Source organism: Adiantum capillus-veneris, chromosome 13 (genome assembly GCF_014529385.1).
Source record: "Adiantum capillus-veneris isolate H3 chromosome 13, ASM1452938v2, whole genome shotgun sequence".
In the NCBI taxonomy this organism is placed as follows: domain Eukaryota; kingdom Viridiplantae; phylum Streptophyta; class Polypodiopsida; order Polypodiales; family Pteridaceae; genus Adiantum; species Adiantum capillus-veneris.
In genome coordinates, this window is record NC_140943.1 from 77,417,752 (window position 1) to 77,438,247 (window position 20,496).

Here is a 20,496-nt window from a genome sequence, read left to right on the forward strand (position 1 = left end):
ACATATGTTGATATGTGGACGTCCCTATTTTTGTACTCCGAGTAGTAGATTTGAGCCTATAGTAGACTTGAAGACCATACATGTAAGGGCCTTCTCCTGGCCCTTACGCAAGGCCAACACATCTAAGCCACCGACTTGATAGATGAAAAAGAAAAAGAAAATAATAGAAAGAAAAAATATTCGAGAAAATTCGGGCTCAATTTAAGCACTAACATGGACATAACCAGTGCATAGGAAATTAGCTTTTCATTTTGAGAAAATTAGCATATAGGAAAAGATAAGATAAGAAAAAAGAAAAAGAAGAAAAGAGAAGATAAGGGTAAGGTGAGTAAGTAACTTGTTAAGAAAGTTTTGATACGTAAGATAAGTTATCAAGATAAAGAAGCTAAGCTATCAAGATAAGTGAAAACACTTATCAAAAATGTACATAAAAAGAGGGCTTCTCTTTTCATTTTTCACTTCTCTCCTTCATTTTTCTCAAGGTGCAAACTTGAGAGTAAACTTGAGAAAGCCATAGCCAAACCTGATTCACCATTAGGAAAAGTTTGGACTCAAAAATGGGCCTTGTAAGATTTGTTGATATGGCATAGCTTTCAAAAAGTGGGGATCGGTAAATTTTTTGCAAATAAGATCCAAACTTTTCGGAGGTTGGATATTTATAATCTACTCTTCAAATGCTATCTATTGATATATAGCATGCATGTATCGGACATTGCCTTCATGTAGATCTAGAAAAAGGTGATTTTAGATTACCGTAACGGTAACAAAACTTGGCTGATTGAAAAAAAATGGCATAACTTTCATAGAAGTCATACAAACTTTTCGGACCTTGGCTCTTTAGCATCCATTTTTCAAGAACTTTCCAATGATAGGTCATATCATGGGGTTCTAAGCAATATTTAGAGGGGTCTACCGGGTTGCTTTCTTTTGTACAACTTTGATGATGTGGCACTCTTAAAAGGCCCAAAAATGAGTTCAAAATTTTTCTAATGCACACACCTCCTACACACACACACACACACATCTCTCCAAGAGAATCCATGGCCAAAACCCTAATCAAGCTTGTCGAAACTTGATCTTCTTCTTCACACTACACTCTCTCTATCCTCTCTCCTAATTCTCAAGCTTTCCATAGCTTGAATTCCTTTTGCCTCTTACCATTCTCTTATTCCAAGTAGCCAAATTGGGGTTCTTCAAGCAAAGTGAAGATCCGACTACATCCAAAGGATGGAGAAGACTAGGCCATACACACATTAGTAATGTTTTCTTGTTCTTTTTATGCTCTTGCACTTGCTTGAAAGTGATTTACTTTCATGCTTCCATAAATTTATGCTCAAGCTCTCATTTTTCCATAAGCAAACCTTTTGCTTGGGAAGAAGAACTAACTACTTATTAATTTTGTTGTTTCCCTCTAGTTATGGTTCATTATTACTAATCATAACTAACCATGTTGCTAACAACTAACCCCGATGTTATTTCAAGTTCCGTTCTCTAGATTACCAGACTAATGTGACATAGAGAAAGTAGAAAGCACTCTTTTTAACCATAGGTGACTGGAGATCATACTAAAATAGCATGCATGTGGGATGATGATTAATATCTATGCGTATCCTTAAACCTCTCCACCTTTTTCTATTTTTAAGATGCACGAGATAATTGCCACATAATCACGGGCAATTAAGTATTGAAAATTTTTGGAATTAACCACTCTATTCAAAGTGGCATTATAATTTACTCTAAAAAAAGAATGATCTTATGAAAGGTTCCCATGTTTTTCTTTAAATTTAAGAAATAGGATTTTTCTTCTTTCAAGAGAAAAAGAGCATGTGTGTAAGATTTTTCTAGTGATATCCCAGGGAGTCCACTATGTAAAAATTACAAATAGCACGTACAAACAAGAGGTATTTAAATAACTCCCTTATTTGTATATTTTCAATCATTATATGTACCCCTTCTGTATGCATTTTTGTAAAAAACTAGCCCTGTGTATGAAAGTTTTCACTTTCTCAATTAAAAAAACCTTTATGTAAGTATGTTTTTTTGTAAATGTACCTAATTATAAATCCCTTATTTTGTTCACACGTGCTATCTAACATATTTCCTAGTGGACGCCCCGGGAGTGATACCAATAAAGTTAATATTAATTCTCTCAAAGAAAGTCAATTTTTGAAGGATAGTTCGATCTTAATCAAAGGAGTTTTTCCTTGGAAGTGTAAGTTCCCTTCCAATTAAGATATCCCCCTCTCTTATCAATTGGAAAGTCGCAAAAAGCATAAGCCTCTTCTAGCTACATAATTAATCCTCTCCACGGTAGCAAAGGTATGCCTAAATCCCTTCTTAAAGAAGAATTTATTAATCATTCATACACATATTACATGAGAATTTTTCACTACACTAGCATGTCCACGCTTAGGAACTTCTCAATTTTTTCACTCTTACATTACCATACATGGAAGGGTTTCACTCTTACATAAGCACTTAAAGGAAGTTTCTTGATTATTTGTCTCAAAATTGCAAGTTGGTGCATTCCAAAGTTTTGTGTTTACCACACATAGATCATACCAAATAAAAACTCATTGAAGAAAGCATATGCATTGTTCATTTCAAGTTCTTTCAAGTTGGTTTTGCAAATTCGAAGGGGGCATTAAGGGGATTGCTTCACGGATATCGTGACCGTGTTGCTTGAACATAAAACTCCCATCGCTTCCATGGAGATGCCCCATGGATGTCAAATAATGCAAGGGGACCAAAATGGGATTCGTCAAAGTCGGGGTTAACTTGAAACTTACGTCGAGACAAAATCTTAAACTCCCGAGAGACTTGTTGTAGTTCTTAAAATCTTGTTTGAGTAAAGATTAGAATGAATTATGAACAAAGGCATTATATATCAAGAAGCTTAATCTAAATTTAAACTAGGACAAAAAAGTTTACCGAAAAGATTTGATGTGGATAGCCCTAGCATAACATAGGAGATTTAAGTGTGAACTTTGTCTTACATGTTTGGAAAAGGACGACGCAAGTGTTTACCTGTGGGATGCAATGCGTGATGGTCTTTTTTGGCTAGGACTGATAATTGTTGGTCAATGTTTTACGCTCGGGTTCATTCATTGCCCTAGAAATGGGATTGAATGGGAGTGAGTCCTGATCAGGTGATAGAGACCCATGGATGCGTTTGGAAATTTTCCTAGTCTGGGTAGGCTTGATACCGACGGGAAAATGGAGGAAGGAAAAATGGATCCATGAAAGGATTAGGATAAGGGAGGAGGATGTGAATTTGATTAAGAAACTCTATTAATAGTTTTGGTAAAAAGGAACCTTGGAAAGGCTAGGAACCTAAATGGGCTATTCCGTAATTGTCCTCAACAGCGGGACCTTTTCTCTGCTTCTTGGATTATTGATTTTAAAACAAGAATCTAGAATATAATATTTTTTTGTAAGCCTTTTCCATATAAGATAAAGAAAAATAAGAATTGAGAATTGTATCCATGTGCCACCTCCACACTTGGCGAAGGAGATAGGATACCCGAATCCTAGGACGAGGATAGGGATATGCATGAAGGAGTATATGTGATTGCTTGAAAGATAACTAGAGAATTTTACTAATACTAAAGAAAAAAGGAAGTAAAATGTTCTAAAAAGGAAAAAGGTGGGAACGACCTGATAAATTCACACTTACAAGGTATGCAACAGTTTGCATGCTGCTTGAAATGTATTCTTGGTTCGACATATTTTGGAATATTTTTTTCTAGTATCATAGTACTACCTTGGGAAGGTGCATTTGTCAAACGGTTTGGTGGGTGGGTGGATCTGGAGGGTTAATTTGTTGGCCAAAAAGTTGAACGCAATTTTAAGTTGTCCATTAAGTTAAGTCAAAACTGGGGAAAGGGATCACGATCTACGGAGTGGGGATCAAACTTGGGAACGAGGGTTTTCAATAGCTATTAAATACACTCACCTTAGCGGAACACTCTAATGGTTGTGTAGTCAGCCATAACCAAGAAAAAAGGGTCAGTGACCTTGAACCAAGGGTGAACTAGAGAACTCCCACTAGTTGACCCTGGAAGGTGGAGTTCGAATGACTTTGATTGAAAATTTGGACCAGTAAGCAATGGTTCTTCGGGCCTAAGGGATCCATATGAGAGAAAGTGAATGTTATCACCCCCTTGAGTTGGCATCAAAGAGCAGGATCAGTCTTGTCTTAGTGTCGGTCTCAAGCGAGAGGGATTTCGGAGATCACGGTGTATCCATTTGGAAATGGTACAGCCGGTGATCCCTGGCATGGTCCTTATAAGTGGTATCGAAGCTTAGTTTCTATCATTGTCTAAACAAAGATTTTCAATATGAACTTTTGTAGGAAGAGAGTGAGGTATTGACAAAAATGACATGGGAATATTAAGAAGAGAAATTTTTCCACTTTGTCTAAGGATAAATGGAGATAGAAACTGTAGAAAAGAATGAAAAGAAAAAAGAGGACATGATAAAGAACTTGTGTACCTCATCTTTCCTACCAAAGAGAGAATTGGAAATCTACAAAGATAGGAGACCCGGTACAATATAGCTTGAATATTGCCTTGGGTCCAATGACTATAAATTTTGGATAAACTTTGTTTAGAAATGGTGATAGAAAAATTGGGAGTAGGTCCCAAGTACTATTGTTGAAACAAATTGGTATTGTATTTTGACTCACAAGTCATTTTGTTAATCCTAGTCTATAATATTATATTTTGGATTACTATGAGAACCCTAGAGATGTAAGGGCACTCCTCTCAAAAGCATGAAATGGGTGAACTTAGCATTTACAGAATGCTAAAGAGGTGTATCTATTGATCCTTAACTATTTCCCAAATGTAAATTTTGGATGAGATAAAGAGAATCCACCTTTTGAAATGTTTGAGTTTTTATAAATCTACCCTTGAGTATTTGTGAACCTATCACTAAGAGAAAGTAGTTTTGTTTGCCACAGCCATAAAATATGCCACATAAACTCCCAAGAGATAGAGCTGCTTGGGAGTCGCTTGTAGCTAACACTTCAAATTTGGTTCTTTCTGATACAGAAGCACCACCAGCACCTCAAGTGGTCCTTGTACCAAATCAGGTGTCGCTTGCTACAATACTCGTAGAAGATTTTGGACATGACAAGGATCTAAAGGCCTTGCTCAAATCTGTGCAACCACGTTCATTTTAAAGCACGGGTAATGATGTTCCTACCCTACTAGAAGAATGGATAATTCAGATGGATGACTACTTTTCTCCTGCCAGCTACAATACAATTGCTAGGGAATAATGGGGAGAGCTAAGTTAGAATGACCAACAAAAACATGGTGGAAGCTCAACTGCCAATCTCGCCAAGTAGTAGAGGTGACTCAAAGCTGGGAGGAGTTAAAGCATCGTCTCAAGGAGAGATATCTTCCCCTAGACTATTCCACCACTAAGATGAATGAGTTTCTTTCTTGAAAGCTGGGGAATAGATCTGTTGAAACTTACTATGAGGAATTTGTCCGACTTTTATTATATGCTCCTCTCATGACAGAGGAACAAAAGCTAAGTTGCTTCATCCTTGGGCTTGGAGAAGATTTGGCTCCTGAAGTAGAATCCCTTCGACCTGCCTCACTTGGAAACGCTCTAATTTGAGCCAAGTCAAAGCGTAAGAGCCTAAATTTTCAGAGAGGCACTACAACCAAGGAAACGATAATTTCATTTCTACCCCGGTCAACCCTATCAACCAAAGTACTATTTATACCAAAGCTTGTTGTTCAACCCCAATCAACATTATACTTTGTTCATGTGAATGCTCTTCCAGTCACTCAGAGTGGAAGGGAAATCCAGTGCTATGAGTGCCTAGAATTTGGTCATACGAAGGCCCAGTGGCCTAAAGGAAATGACCCTAGTAATTCAAACCTCCTTGTTAACCTTCAGAATCCACGGTTTCAAGGGGAACGATTCAAAAACCTTGGAGCAAGAGGAAGAAATCCAATCCAAGCAAGAACCCCCCCTACCACTCATTTTCGTTCTCAAATGCCAACCGTCAATCCACCTAGATCAGCAACAATAAACTTTGTCTTAGTAAAGTATGAGATCGATGAACAAGCCAATGTCTATGCTGCATTGAATGCTAGTGATTGGAATCAGCAATCTCCCATTCTCGAGGCTAAGGAAGAGTACAAGGACCTAGGGAAAATTTTAGACATGAAGGAGCCAAAGCTGCTACATAGAGAGTGGTTAGGAGATTTTTGGTACAATGGGAGGACTATCTCACTAAAGATACTGACTCGACGGACTAGGAATGCCTTACTTCTCATTTTTCTCATCTTTTTGATGAGAACTTTCCTCTTTTTGTGCTCAAAATGGGCCCCACTAGCCCATGTAATTACCACGACAAGCTCTATCTTACTAAATGTTTGTATCACCCAAGCAATGTAACTTGACAGTTTTGCTACATAATAACAAGATTAGTGTTATCCTTTGTAACTAACCTAGCTACAATTGTATTCCTCTCAAGGGATTCTACAAAATACTAGACATAGGAAGCTAAGAACAAATTTAATTGTATTTGTCAGAGAAATCAGAGAAAGAAGGATTTAAGACAAGAACCAAGATCTTAATAAATGACAAACTTGTGATGAAGATGGATTTTTACAAGTCAATAAGCCCATCAATCACATGATCACAAAAGCAACTATCACAAGCGGGACGCATATTAGGCCTTTCAACAATAGGAAGAATTTGCTGTGAAATTTATGCACTGATCTCTTGAGTATGAGGTGAGAAGTTAAAGGGCCCTCTAAGAGGTAAACCAAAGTGAGGGTAAAGATGTATCTTTTGATGAGAAAGAAATTGTGCAAGCAAATAGACTCACTCAAAGAACCCACAATACATTGATCTCATCAAGCAGTAGTTCTCCTTGTACATACTACATGGCCCAGTACAGTAGCTTAGCTTAACATTACCTACATTCAATGGGCCTCCCATCAATTGTCGCTTAGACAATCCTTCAATTATCTTTTAAAGATGAAGCGCACATGAGTTACAAATACAAAAGTCATCAGTAGGGGGTACCCACTGGGAAAATTTGGGAAAAAGACAAAATCTTCATTGATGTTGGGCGAAGGCCGTGCAAGCAAAAGGCAAAAGAGGGGGGGACAAAGGCAAGGGTGGGAGGGATGTTGTGCAAGCAGGAGGCGAAGTCGGGGAGGGTGTCATTGTGGAGTCGCTGGGGGCGGGATATTTCACGCAAGCAGGAGGCCATGAGAAATGGACGGTGACAAAATATTCTTTTCTTCTAAAACAAAATGTACATTTGTAAAAGATCGATGTGCGGGCTTATATGGTGTAGAATAGTCAAGGTAAGACTTTCTTCTACTATGCCCAAGATCGAATCACCCTTTTGGAGGTTGAAGGCCCTTCACTTGGCAAGGGTGATTCATACAATTCCTAGGAGGAATCTAGGAAACTAACGAATATAAATAAAGAGACGCCGGGTGGGAGAAGTATGTCTGGTACAATTTTGATTTTCCAAAGAGTGGTTTATTTTTAAAGAGATGAGGAGTGAGCTTGAGGGCTTGCAAGCACACATGTATACACCAAGAAATCACACATCCCAAAACTGGAGGTTGATATTATCCTCTCCTTCGTCATTATTCAAACTGATGGGATCCGTTTATAAAATAAAGTGTATCTATACATATATAGTGGGGGGAGGGATTCCGGCTCCCTCCTCGGTCACGTGTCGCAAGGACCTTCGTCCGGTGGTGTTCTCTACAGTGCCGGCACCACAAGGGGACATTGCATTTAAGAGAGAGGAGAGACGTCCTGGCCCAAAGAGAGAGAGACTAGGCGGCCGTCGAGCACTGGTAGGGCTAGAAAGATAGATTTTCCCTAACCGAAGAAAATAAAGGCAAACTTGAAAGAGGTCGTTGAGAAGCAGCAATCAGAGCTTGAGTAGGAGACTGTCGAGTAGCTCGATGCGAGCTTTTAGGATAGGTGATGTCTCTGTCAAGTAAAGGCATGTGCAGAGCATCGAAGTTTGCTTTTGTCAAGCATTCTCTCTCTCTCTCTCTCTCTCTCTCTCTCTCTCTCTCTCTCTCTCTCTCTCTCTCTCTCTCTCTCTCTCTCTCTCTCTCTCACACACACACACACACACACACACACGCACTATGCATGCATCACACACAAACCTGGTGGTAGGCTACAGGCGCTCTCCCTCCCAGCTTGGCAACCTATTCAAGCGGCAATTAATTATTGGGAAGATTACCAAAATACCCTCTCATTTGTGGAAATTCCCAAAATACCCCTCAGATTTCAAAAAATTCCCAAAATACCCATGGTTGTGAGAGTAAATTTCTCCAAACATAGAAATGTTAGGAGCTTTTCAAAAGAAAACTGATCATCTATCATACAAGATGCTAAAACTAGAACTTGAGTTGGTTTTGTAGGCGGTGGAGATGGATTGCTTCCTTATTTATAAACATAATTGCCTTCTTTTGCAAGGTATTTTGTGACAAATCACATGCTAAGCACTCAAAAACGGATCTCAATTGTCAAAAAGGAAAAGATTAGAAAATCTTGAACAATCCAATAGAAATAGATACAAGGGTATTTTGGGAATTTCCACAAATTAGAGGAGTATTTTGGTGATTTTTCCTTGATTATTTTTTTGGATGACACACAAACACATCCTACTTAAATATACTTAGGCCTCTCTCTCTCTCTCTCTCTCTCTCTCTCTCTCTCTCTCTCTCTCTCTCTCTCTCTCTCTCTCTCTCTCTCTCTCTCTCTCTCAAGAGTGTGTGTGTGTGTGTAGCTGTTAAATCTTAGATAATAAGACATAATTGAATTTTTACATTCAAAAGACTGCTGGCAATGGAACAAGGAATAGATATGTACAAAAACAACTCAGTATTAGAATCATTTAAGTACAATGTTTGTAGGAAAGAGATCCCCTTTCAGTATGCAGAAAGTAAAAGAACTTCCCAAGTCATTAGTGAGTGATTCATCCAGAGTAGGGTAGCTTGCCAAAATAAAAAAACCTTCCAAGATAAAATAGAGTCCTTACCTGCATCCATCCAAACAAGACAACAATTCAGTTAGCCTTGGATGTGTTTTACAGGTATCAATGGACCATATCAGTTGTTATCCATGTCCATCTTACAAACTTTTTTTAAATTTACAAGCTTTAGTGATATATGATTACAAAAAATGTTCTTCTATTTCTCTTCTTCTTAAATCCAAGTTACCAAAAAGCGTTATTCTGATTAGAAGGGCACCACCCCTTCTAATCCAAGTGTCATAGTCCCCTATCAATAAATCCTTCAAGATTTAATGAAACTCATCCGAAGCTGAAGAAAACTTTTATTCTAGTTTAAAATAAGTTAGTTTATATTTGTTTAGGTCAAATAGACTTAAAATGTTCATCATGGAATATGAAATTTAAAATATCTTATAGTGTATATAACTATTATCAGTCAATCATTAAGGCAAGGAGCCCTTTTGAAGTAACCAAAATAACCGAACAGTAGTTCCATATTCGTATTCAGCCGTCCAGTCAAGCATCCGAAAACCATAGAGCCAGTATCAATTTTTACACAAGAAGTCACCCTATATCATATTATCCTCATGCCAATCTAAGGGATACATACTACGCAGTTAAATGCAGTCGAGAAAACAATCTCAAAAAGTATACTTACCTTTCATAGGAAAAGGTTCTTTAACAAGAAAAGATGGGATATGTTACAAAGAAACAGGTCTTGGAACAAAATAATTACACTGCTCGCGAATGCGACAGAGGAAATAGACCTCTTTATTTAAACATTATGGTACAGCAATCTCATGCAGGCGGGCCTACCAACCCCGCATATAATGCGCATAAAACCCCATCAGTATTCTTTGTTTTCCGGGGGCTTATTATTTCTTTTACCCCCCATTTGGAAATTGATTCGCGAGGCCACCATAGTATGGTGTATTACCGCCGATATGGTACGTGGCCTTTGGGAGTTGACATACTCCGCCATTTCTTCGGTTAAGCCCGCACAAAATTGTTGCTTTTGCTCTCCAAAATCCAACTTTTTGAAGACAGTGGCTTTGAGTTGTAGGTCCCAAAACTTGTCTACATATTTGTGGATGGATTCATTGGGAGAGAGCTTTAAGCTTCGCCATTCGGTGAGTACTTTGTCTTTGGCATCGGTGGCCAAAAACTGCTTCATAATGGAAGCTCTTAAAGCCTTCCATGTTCGCGGAGCTTCACCGTTGGCTCGTAGGCTAGACCACCATTGTCTGGCGGACTTTTGAAAGTGCATAGCTACATGGCGTAGCTTAGAGGACTCCGTGAAGCCCTCATCTCCAAACGCCGCATCGAATTGCTGGATAAAGGCCAAAACTTTGTCTGTAGCACCGAAGGTGCCATCATAGGTAAGGAAAGAGATGCTCTTCCCTCCCTCTTTGAATTTCTTCAGCTTGGACGACCTCTTCCATGCGGCATAGGATTTCCTATGGCCTCTTCTTTTTGATGGTTCAAAAGTTCCACCATCACTTTCTTCAGAAGATGAAGAATTTGAAGAAGGTGGAGAAGAGGGTGACCTCTTTCTCGCCTTTTTCTTGTCTTGATCTTTGTCGTCTTCACCATAGCTTTCATAAGAGGAAGAGGATAAAGAAGATGGAGAAGAGGGTGTCCTCTTTCTCGCCTTTTTCTTCTCTTGCTTTTTATCATCCCTCTTTGAATTATGGCGTGGAGAAGAGTGTGATGGTCTTCTCCGCTTTGGTGGTGATGGAGAGCGTTTAGCCCGCCGTCTTCGTGGAGCCATCTCCGCCGAGGTGGCGGGAGACTCGCTTCTTTCTCGTTCCTTCGGTGGAGGCTCTTGATTTCTCCTTTGGGAAGGAGATGCATCATCAAGAAGTAAGTTCTTGAGCCCTTCATATGGATTCTCTTCTTCTTCCCGAATCGGAGAGAGACCTCTTTTGGTAGTCTCACAAGGAGGCTTCCTAGGTGTTCTCTCGTCATGGTGATGAGCTTGGAGAATCCCGTGAGCACGGAGCTGCCGTTGTACTTCACTTTGGAGAGATGGATTGCCCATGGCTTGTTGAAGCCTAGAAACAAGATAATTAACAAGCATTGAAGCATCATTAGTAGCTTGCTCATGAGCAAAATCAAAGTTATCAACATTAATTTCACTCTCTTTACTATTGTCAGCCATTCTAACAACTTTTAGGTGTACTTTGGCACTTCAAGCCCTAGTTGCTACTCCTCTTTACCCCTTTAGAAAAAGCACTCAAGCTACTGTACCCGCGGCTCGAATACCATTAATTGCAAGGAATAGAAGAGAGGGTCTTTCGACACCAAAACAGCACCGGCTCCTGTCAAGCTTCTAATAGCTCAATAGTGGTTAAGCCGTAGGCAAGCCCCGTAGGACTCCACTATTAAGACCATAGCTCTCGACGGTGATGCCCCGTTAACTGCACAAAGGCAGGCGCACTGCAAGGCTGAAAAATCCCTATTCTACTTACTCACAGGCAATTAATAATACCAACCATTTGTAGCTAGCTTGAGGACCTCCCTTCTTGAGCAAGAAAAGAGAAACCTTGAGCTCTGATACCAATGTAACATTTAATGGCCTAAAATCTTATGTGTAGCAGAAATTAGCATGAACATAGTGGGCATTTCATTAGAATAGATTCCTAATGAGAATTACAAGAGTGCTTGGGTGGAGAGAGCAACAAAAAGCATAACACCTAGTTAGATAGCATCGACAATACTTTCAAAAGAGAGAGCAATTAAGCTATTGACAACAGTTGAGGACCGGATTTGCATGGAGCCGGTCCCCCCTCCAAAAGGCTTTGTATTATGGTTTCTCCCATCAAGAGAGACATTGTACAATACAATTCTTTGTGTTCCTTCAAGACTAGCTAGTGCAATGAAGATGGAAGCTTCATACACCAAGCAAAACACTTAATCAAACACAACTTGAATTATCCCCGTTCTCAGACCCAAGACCTCACACACCTTCGAAGATGGTGAGAGCTAGCAGGGTATGAGAGTAGATTGAGAGGAAAAAGAAGTATCTTACGAGAAAGAAGTACATCTCCTCACATAATCACTCTTATTAGCATAGCTTAGCTTAGTAATTAGCTTGGTAGAGAAGATGAGCATGCATTGAAGCTTGGCTCTTGGTTGGATTTGCATCCACATGCCAAGAGAGTGTTGATGTAGGCTTCTATCTCACAAGCTTGGAGTAGGTGATGAGCTCTCCATTAAAGCTTGGGAGGAGATAGAGTATTTTCCCTTCACACATGGTCAAGTGTGAGAGTGTGTGTGTCAATGCCAAGCAAAAATCAGCCCCCCCTCTCTCTTGGGCGAGCCCTAGCTGCTAAGTTAGTCTGCCTTTTGCCTCATTGGACCTCCCCAGGTCAAGCCAATAGGGATTAAGCAGCATAAGTGATAGCCTTCTGACATGTGTCCCCCTTTCCCCTTTTGTGAGAGCTTTAGGTAATTAAATAATTAAACTAAACTCTCATTGGACCCCTTTGCCTCCTGGCCAATAGGAATCAGGCAAGCCATGGGGCTCCTGAATGCTCATTGGACCCCTTGGGAGACTGCCCAATAGTCTTCTAGGACACTTAATTCTTATTGGTTTCTTTTATTAAACGTTTTTAAATTAATTAAACTAGATTTACTCTAGCTTAATTCTCATTGGTCCACATCAAGGGTCTTCCAATAGGAATTGGGTACACCTTGTGGGCATCTGGCCTAGGGAGCTGACATGTGTCCCTCATTCCCTTTGTGTAAAGGGAGCCTGTGTGTGTGTGTGTGGCTTTCTCTCTCATCCCCTAGCTTTGGGGCTCGCCCCCTCCCATGTAGGGATATGCAAAGACTTTTTAGGGCACACACTAAGCATCCAATTTTCCCTAGGGTTGACCTTTGGACACAACCTTTGAATTTTGGAACCTTAGCATTTTGGAAGTCTTAATGGGCTGAACCTTAGGGTCTTTTTGGCCCATTGTTTCACATAGTTCTTTTGCAGATGGCCCCCCCTTTGGATCCCTATTTTCCCTCCTTTGGATCCCTACTGTGGCCGGTCTGCTAACTTAACCAATATTCTAGCTTTTTCTCCCTTGGCACTTCCCCACATTAAATGATCAGTTTAATATGAGAAAATCATTTAGGAGAATTAGATATTGATTATTATGACATTACCTCTCTCTTGAAATCATAGTCGTCCTCGACTATGGTGTAGAGAAGATAAAGCATATGCATGAGTCCTTTTCTTAGCGGGTAGAGGATCCCTATGTTACCCTACGATATCATTCCATAATGGATGACTAGTCCATTTGGCGCTTGAGAGCCTGAGGCTGCCGCAAGCATGTCTGCACATTAGTCCTATCAGTCTTCCATAATAGAGTGACAAGCTCTACTTGGTGTTTGGGAGACGTTGTCTCCGCAAACTTGATCTAAGCATGCATACTACTTCATTTTTGTGCACAAATAAAGAAAAAGGGAGTCTTATAAGACAAAAATTTTTGTTCATTTTTAACATTTTGTACATTTGCTTACTCTTGGGAAGCATTGTAAGCATTGACAAGGTTTAGGTTATCCTTTAATTGTATGCCTTGCATCCATCTAGCATCTTCAAAAGGATAATTCTTAAACTTAATAAGATATCGTCTGATAGTCTTACCGCCTCTTAATACCTTGTCTTCATGTCGGAGAATGGACTCGGGCTGCAGCACCTCCTCGTGGTCCTCGATCTCCGGTGGGTCTTCAATAGTTGGTTCTTGAGGTGGCTCTCCTTTGTAAGGCTTTAAGAGGCTCACATGAAAAGCATTGTGTATGAGCCAATGATTGGGCAACTTAAGTTGATAGGCCATCTCATTGATTGGCCTAAGAATCTGGAAGGGACCATAGTATCTTTTTGCTAGTTTAGCATAGTACTTTTGGTGGCCCGTAGGATTCTTGCCCGTAGTGTGCCTTAATCGAGCCTTGGGAAATTTTAACAAGACCCAATCGTTTTCTTTAAAGGCTTGGGCTCTTCTGTGCTTGTCAGCAGCAGCCTTTTGCCTTTGCTGTGAGATAGAGATAGCATCCTTAATCTTTTGGAAAGATTCTTGTAGGTCTCGGCTATACTCATCTGCAGCGAAGATCTTCCCATGTACCTTAAGTAGCAAGGGACTTTTTGATCTTCCCTCAATTACCTCGAAAGGTGCTTTTCTTGTAGAAGTATGTACAGTGTTATTGTAAGCATACTCTACTAAGGGTAAGTACTTCTCCCATTGGGATCTTTGATCTACTTCCGTTACATAGGCTTTTAGTAGATCGAGAATAGTTAGGTTAGCTATTTCACTTTGGCCATCAGTTTGTGGATGATAGGCCGAAGAGAAGTTTAGCCTTGTTCCTAAATTCTCAAAGAGACCCTTCCAGGAATTACTGGTCATTCTAGGATCTCTATCCGACACTATGGACATTGGCAAGCCATGGTACTTGAAAATTTGTGAAATGAAGAGGGTTGCCATTTGATGGGCTTTGATAGTCTTTTTGACAGGTATAAAATGAGCTTGTTTACTGAACCTGTCTACTATCGTCCATATTCCCGTATTCCCATGGATAGACTTAGGCAATCCAAAGATAAAATCCATGGATATGCTCTCCCTCGGTGAATTAGGGATTGGCAAGGGTTGAAGTAATCCAAGTTGCTTCCCTCTATCAAATTTTGTCTTTTGACATACCACACATTTGGAAACATACTCATGTATGTTCACTTTCATGGTAGGCCAATAGAAATATGTTTCAATTCCCTTTAGGGTAGACTGAATCCCTCTATGCCCCGCATATGGGGGAGCATGAGATTCATACATTACTTTCTCACGTAGTGAGTTAATAACGCATAGTCTATTGCCATAGAGAAGATAACCATCTTGTAAAGTAAATGGTTCTTCTTTCTTCCCTAATGCAAGGGCTGAAATCACATCTCTAAAATCGGGATCAATAGCATACTCATCTATCATTAAAGATAGATCATTGTGAGTTGCTATGGAAACCGCATTCACTCTCGGTCGTCTTGAGAGTGCATCGGCTACTTGATTATGCTTGCCAGCAATGTGAGCAATATGAAAATGAAATTGCGAAAGGAAATTTGCCCACCTCATTTGTTTGTCGGAGAGCTTGGTCTGCGTCATGAAGTACTTAAGACTTTGGTGATCCGTTCGCAGAATGAAAGGAGTCCCCAATAAATAGTGCTTCCATGAGTCTAAGGCATGTAGAACTGCAAGGAGTTCTTTTTCGTATATGCCTAGAGCTTGCTCAACAGGGTCGAGCCTTCGACTCTCATAGCCTATGGCGTGCCCTTCTTGGAGCAAAACAGCCCCAAGGCAATCACCACAAGCATCACATTGGACCTCAAATGGTTTTGAGAGATCCGGTAGTGTAAGCACAGGTTGAGAGATAAGCTTTTCTTTAAGCTTTTCGAAAGCATTGTTCTCCTTAGCAGACCACGTATACCTAACATTTTTCTTTGTTAGGTCATGTAATGGTCCCGCAATTTGTGAGAACTTTTCTATGAAGCGTCTATAGTATGCACACATACCTATAAAGCTTCTTAGTTCATGAAGATTCCTTGGTTTAGGCCATCCTTTTATTACCTCTAACTTGGATGGATCCATTTGGATTCCACTTGAGAGATAATGTGACCTAAATATTGAATCTCTTGCAAGAAAAATTCACTTTTCTTTCGATTAACATAAAGTTTATTCTCTCTTAAAACTTGAAATATTACCTGGAGGTGTTGCTTGTGTTCCTCTAATGAATTAGAGTAGATGATAATATCATCAAAGAACACTCCAGTGAAGGTTCGATGAGGTCTGAACAGCTTCTCCATCAAGCGGTTAAATGTGGCTGGTGCATTAGTCAAGCCAAAAGGCATGACAATGTATTTGTAAAGACCAAATGTAGTACGAAATGCGGTCTTTACAATGTCTTGATCAACTATCCTTATTTGATGATAGCCACTTTTTAGGTCAATCCTACTGAAGTAGGTCGATCCTTGTAGCTTATCAAATAGGTCTTCTACCCGTGGAATGGGAAACCTATTCTTGATAGTGATCCTATTTAGTGCTCTATAGTCGACACACATACGATATGTGCCGTCTTTCTTTTGCACTAATAGCACAGGTGAGCAAAATGGAGATGAGCTAGGCCTAACCATGCCCTTCTCAATTAACTCATGCACTTGCCGCATAATCTCCTCTTGTTGAGCTTGAGAAACTCTATAAGGAGGTTTGTTAGGCGGTGAACTTCCTGGAAGAAGTTCAATTGCATGGTCGTCATTACCTCGTTTAGGAGGTAGCTCAGAAGGGATGTCGTCAATAAAGACATCTTGAAACCCCTTGAGAAAATTGGATAACTCTAATTCCTTTTGGTTGCTTTTATTTTCTTTTGCTAAAGCATTAGGTTCATTTTGAGAATCTTTAACAAAAATCATGTACACGGAAATAGAGCTCTTTATTGACTTGTTGAAAGCTGGTGTATGTACAATGGGGATGGTGTTACCCATCTCCCTAGCATCTATATACATGTCCTTTTCCCTGAACTTAAAGGAGATTCTCCTTTCAGGAAATTTAACATGGGCAGCCAGACGGTCAAACCATGGTGCCCCTAGGATTACATCCTCATGCTTGAGAGGAGAGATAAAGAAGTCCTCTTTGTCCACATAGCCTTGGACATGAAGCCTCAATTTCCCGATTAAGGGAGTGACTGAAGCTTCTTGCCCCTTGAAGGCACTATCTGCGGGTAGGATATCTCCCATCTCGTAGGATTGTATGCCTAGCTTGGTGGCTAACTCCATAGATATAAAATTGTGAGTAGAACCAGGGTCAAAGAGAATAAAAGCATCATGTTCTCTTACCTTTCCCCAAGCATGGCATAGAGGAGATCCTTTGTGGTGAGTTTGGTGAATCTCCTCCTCTTGGATTTCAACCAAAGAAGCTCTAGGAGGATCTTGGCGGTTGTTCTTTTGGGGACAAGCGCGGTACGCATGCCCTTGTTCGCCGCACTTGAAACACCGGTTATCTTTACGATAACGCTCAAGCTCTTCAGGAGAGAGTTTATTCTTTCCTTTGTAAACTCCCTTCTCTTTAGCTTTGTTGGAATTGCCCTTAGGAGACTTTTGGACATTGTCCTTCCCCTTAGGCTCATTGGAACCTTTGTTTTCCGGGGGCTTATTATTTCTTTTACCCCCCGTTTGGAAATTGATTCGCGAGGCCACCATAGTATGGTGTATTACCGCCGATATGGTACGTGGCCTTTGGGAGTTGACATACTCCGCCATTTCTTCGGTTAAGCCCGCACAAAATTGTTGCTTTTGCTCTCCAAAATCCAACTTTTTGAAGACAGTGGCTTTGAGTTGTAGGTCCCAAAACTTGTCTACATATTTGTGGATGGATTCATTGGGAGAGAGCTTTAAGCTTCGCCATTCGGTGAGTACTTTGTCTTTGGCATCGGTGGCCAAAAACTGCTTCATAATGGAAGCTCTTAAAGCCTTCCATGTTCGCGGAGCTTCACCGTTGGCTCGTAGGCTAGACCACCATTGTCTGGCGGACTTTTGAAAGTGCATAGCTACATGGCGTAGCTTAGAGGACTCCGTGAAGCCCTCATCTCCAAACGCCGCATCGAATTGCTGGATAAAGGCCAAAACTTTGTCTGTAGCACCGAAGGTGCCATCATAGGTAAGGAAAGAGATGCTCTTCCCTCCCTCTTTGAATTTCTTCAGCTTGGACGACCTCTTCCATGCGGCATAGGATTTCCTATGGCCTCTTTTTTTTTATGGTTCAAAAGTTCCACCATCACTTTCTTCAGAAGATGAAGAATTTGAAGAAGGTGGAGAAGAGGGTGACCTCTTTCTCGCCTTTTTCTTGTCTTGATCTTTGTCGTCTTCACCATAGCTTTCATAAGAGGAAGAGGATAAAGAAGATGGAGAAGAGGGTGTCCTCTTTCTCGCCTTTTTCTTCTCTTGCTTTTTATCATCCCTCTTTGAATTATGGCGTGGAGAAGAGTGTGATGGTCTTCTCCGCTTTGGTGGTGATGGAGAGCGTTTAGCCCGCCGTCTTCGTGGAGCCATCTCCGCCGAGGTGGCGGGAGACTCGCTTCTTTCTCGTTCCTTCGGTGGAGGCTCTTGATTTCTCCTTTGGGAAGGAGATGCATCATCAAGAAGTAAGTTCTTGAGCCCTTCATATGGATTCTCTTCTTCTTCCCGAATCGGAGAGAGACCTCTTTTGGTAGTCTCACAAGGAGGCTTCCTAGGTGTTCTCTCGTCATGGTGATGAGCTTGGAGAATCCCGTGAGCACGGAGCTGCCGTTGTACTTCACTTTGGAGAGATGGATTGCCCATGGCTTGTTGAAGCCTAGAAACAAGATAATTAACAAGCATTGAAGCATCATTAGTAGCTTGCTCATGAGCAAAATCAAAGTTATCAACATTAATTTCACTCTCTTTACTATTGTCAGCCATTCTAACAACTTTTAGGTGTACTTTGGCACTTCAAGCCCTAGTTGCTACTCCTCTTTACCCCTTTAGAAAAAGCACTCAAGCTACTGTACCCGCGGCTCGAATACCATTAATTGCAAGGAATAGAAGAGAGGGTCTTTCGACACCAAAACAGCATCGGCTCCTGTCAAGCTTCTAATAGCTCAATAGTGGTTAAGCCGTAGGCAAGCCCCGTAGGAATCCACTATTAAGACCATAGCTCTCGACGGTGATGCCCCGTTAACTGCACAAAGGCAGGCGCACTGCAAGGCTGAAAAATCCCTATTCTACTTACTCACAGGCAATTAATAATACCAACCATTTGTAGCTAGCTTGAGGACCTCCCTTCTTGAGCAAGAAAAGAGAAACCTTGAGCTCTGATACCAATGTAACATTTAATGGCCTAAAATCTTATGTGTAGCGGAAATTAGCATGAACATAGTGGGCATTTCATTAGAATAGATTCCTAATGAGAATTACAAGAGTGCTTGGGTGGAGAGAGCAACAAAAAGCATAACACCTAGTTAGATAGCATCGACAATACTTTCAAAAGAGAGAGCAATTAAGCTATTGACAACAGTTGAGGACCGGATTTGCATGGAGCCGGTCCCCCCTCCAAAAGGCTTTGTATTATGGTTTCTCCCATCAAGAGAGACATTGTACAATACAATTCTTTGTGTTCCTTCAAGACTAGCTAGTGCAATGAAGATGGAAGCTTCATACACCAAGCAAAACACTTAATCAAACACAACTTGAATTATCCCCGTTCTCAGACCCAAGACCTCACACACCTTCGAAGATGGTGAGAGCTAGCAGGGTATGAGAGTAGATTGAGAGGAAAAAGAAGTATCTTACGAGAAAGAAGTACATCTCCTCACATAATCACTCTTATTAGCATAGCTTAGCTTAGTAATTAGCTTGGTAGAGAAGATGAGCATGCATTGAAGCTTGGCTCTTGGTTGGATTTGCATCCACATGCCAAGAGAGTGTTGATGTAGGCTTCTATCTCACAAGCTTGGAGTAGGTGATGAGCTCTCCATTAAAGCTTGGGAGGAGATAGAGTATTTTCCCTTCACACATGGTCAAGTGTGAGAGTGTGTGTGTCAATGCCAAGCAAAAATCAGCCCCCCCTCTCTCTTGGGCGAGCCCTAGCTGCTAAGTTAGTCTGCCTTTTGCCTCATTGGACCTCCCCAGGTCAAGCCAATAGGGATTAAGCAGCATAAGTGATAGCCTTCTGACATGTGTCCCCCTTTCCCCTTTTGTGAGAGCTTTAGGTAATTAAATAATTAAACTAAACTCTCATTGGACCCCTTTGCCTCCTGGCCAATAGGAATCAGGCAAGCCATGGGGCTCCTGAATGCTCATTGGACCCCTTGGGAGACTGCCCAATAGTCTTCTAGGACACTTAATTCTTATTGGTTTCTTTTATTAAACGTTTTTAAATTAATTAAACTAGATTTACTCTAGCTTAATTCTCATTGGTCCACATCAAGGGTCTTCCAATAGGAATTGGGTACACCTTGTGGGCATCTGGCCTAGGGAGCTGACATGTGTCCCTCATTCCCTTTGTGTAAAGGGAGCCTGTGTGTGTGTGTGTGGCTTTCTCTCTCATCCCCTAGCTTTGGGGCTCGCCCCCTCCCATGTAGGGATATGCAAAGACTTTTTAGGGCACACACTAAGCATCCAATTTTCCCTAGGGTTGACCTTTGGACACAACCTTTGAATTTTGGAACCTAAGCATTTTGGAAGTCTTAATGGGCTGAACCTTAGGGTCTTTTTGGCCCATTGTTTCACATAGTTCTTTTGCAGATGGCCCCCCCTTTGGATCCCTATTTTCCCTCCTTTGGATCCCTACTGTGGCCGGTCTGCTAACTTAACCAATATTCTAGCTTTTTCTCCCTTGGCACTTCCCCACATTAAATGATCAGTTTAATATGAGAAAATCATTTAGGAGAATTAGATATTGATTATTATGACACACCAGCTGTACACAGTG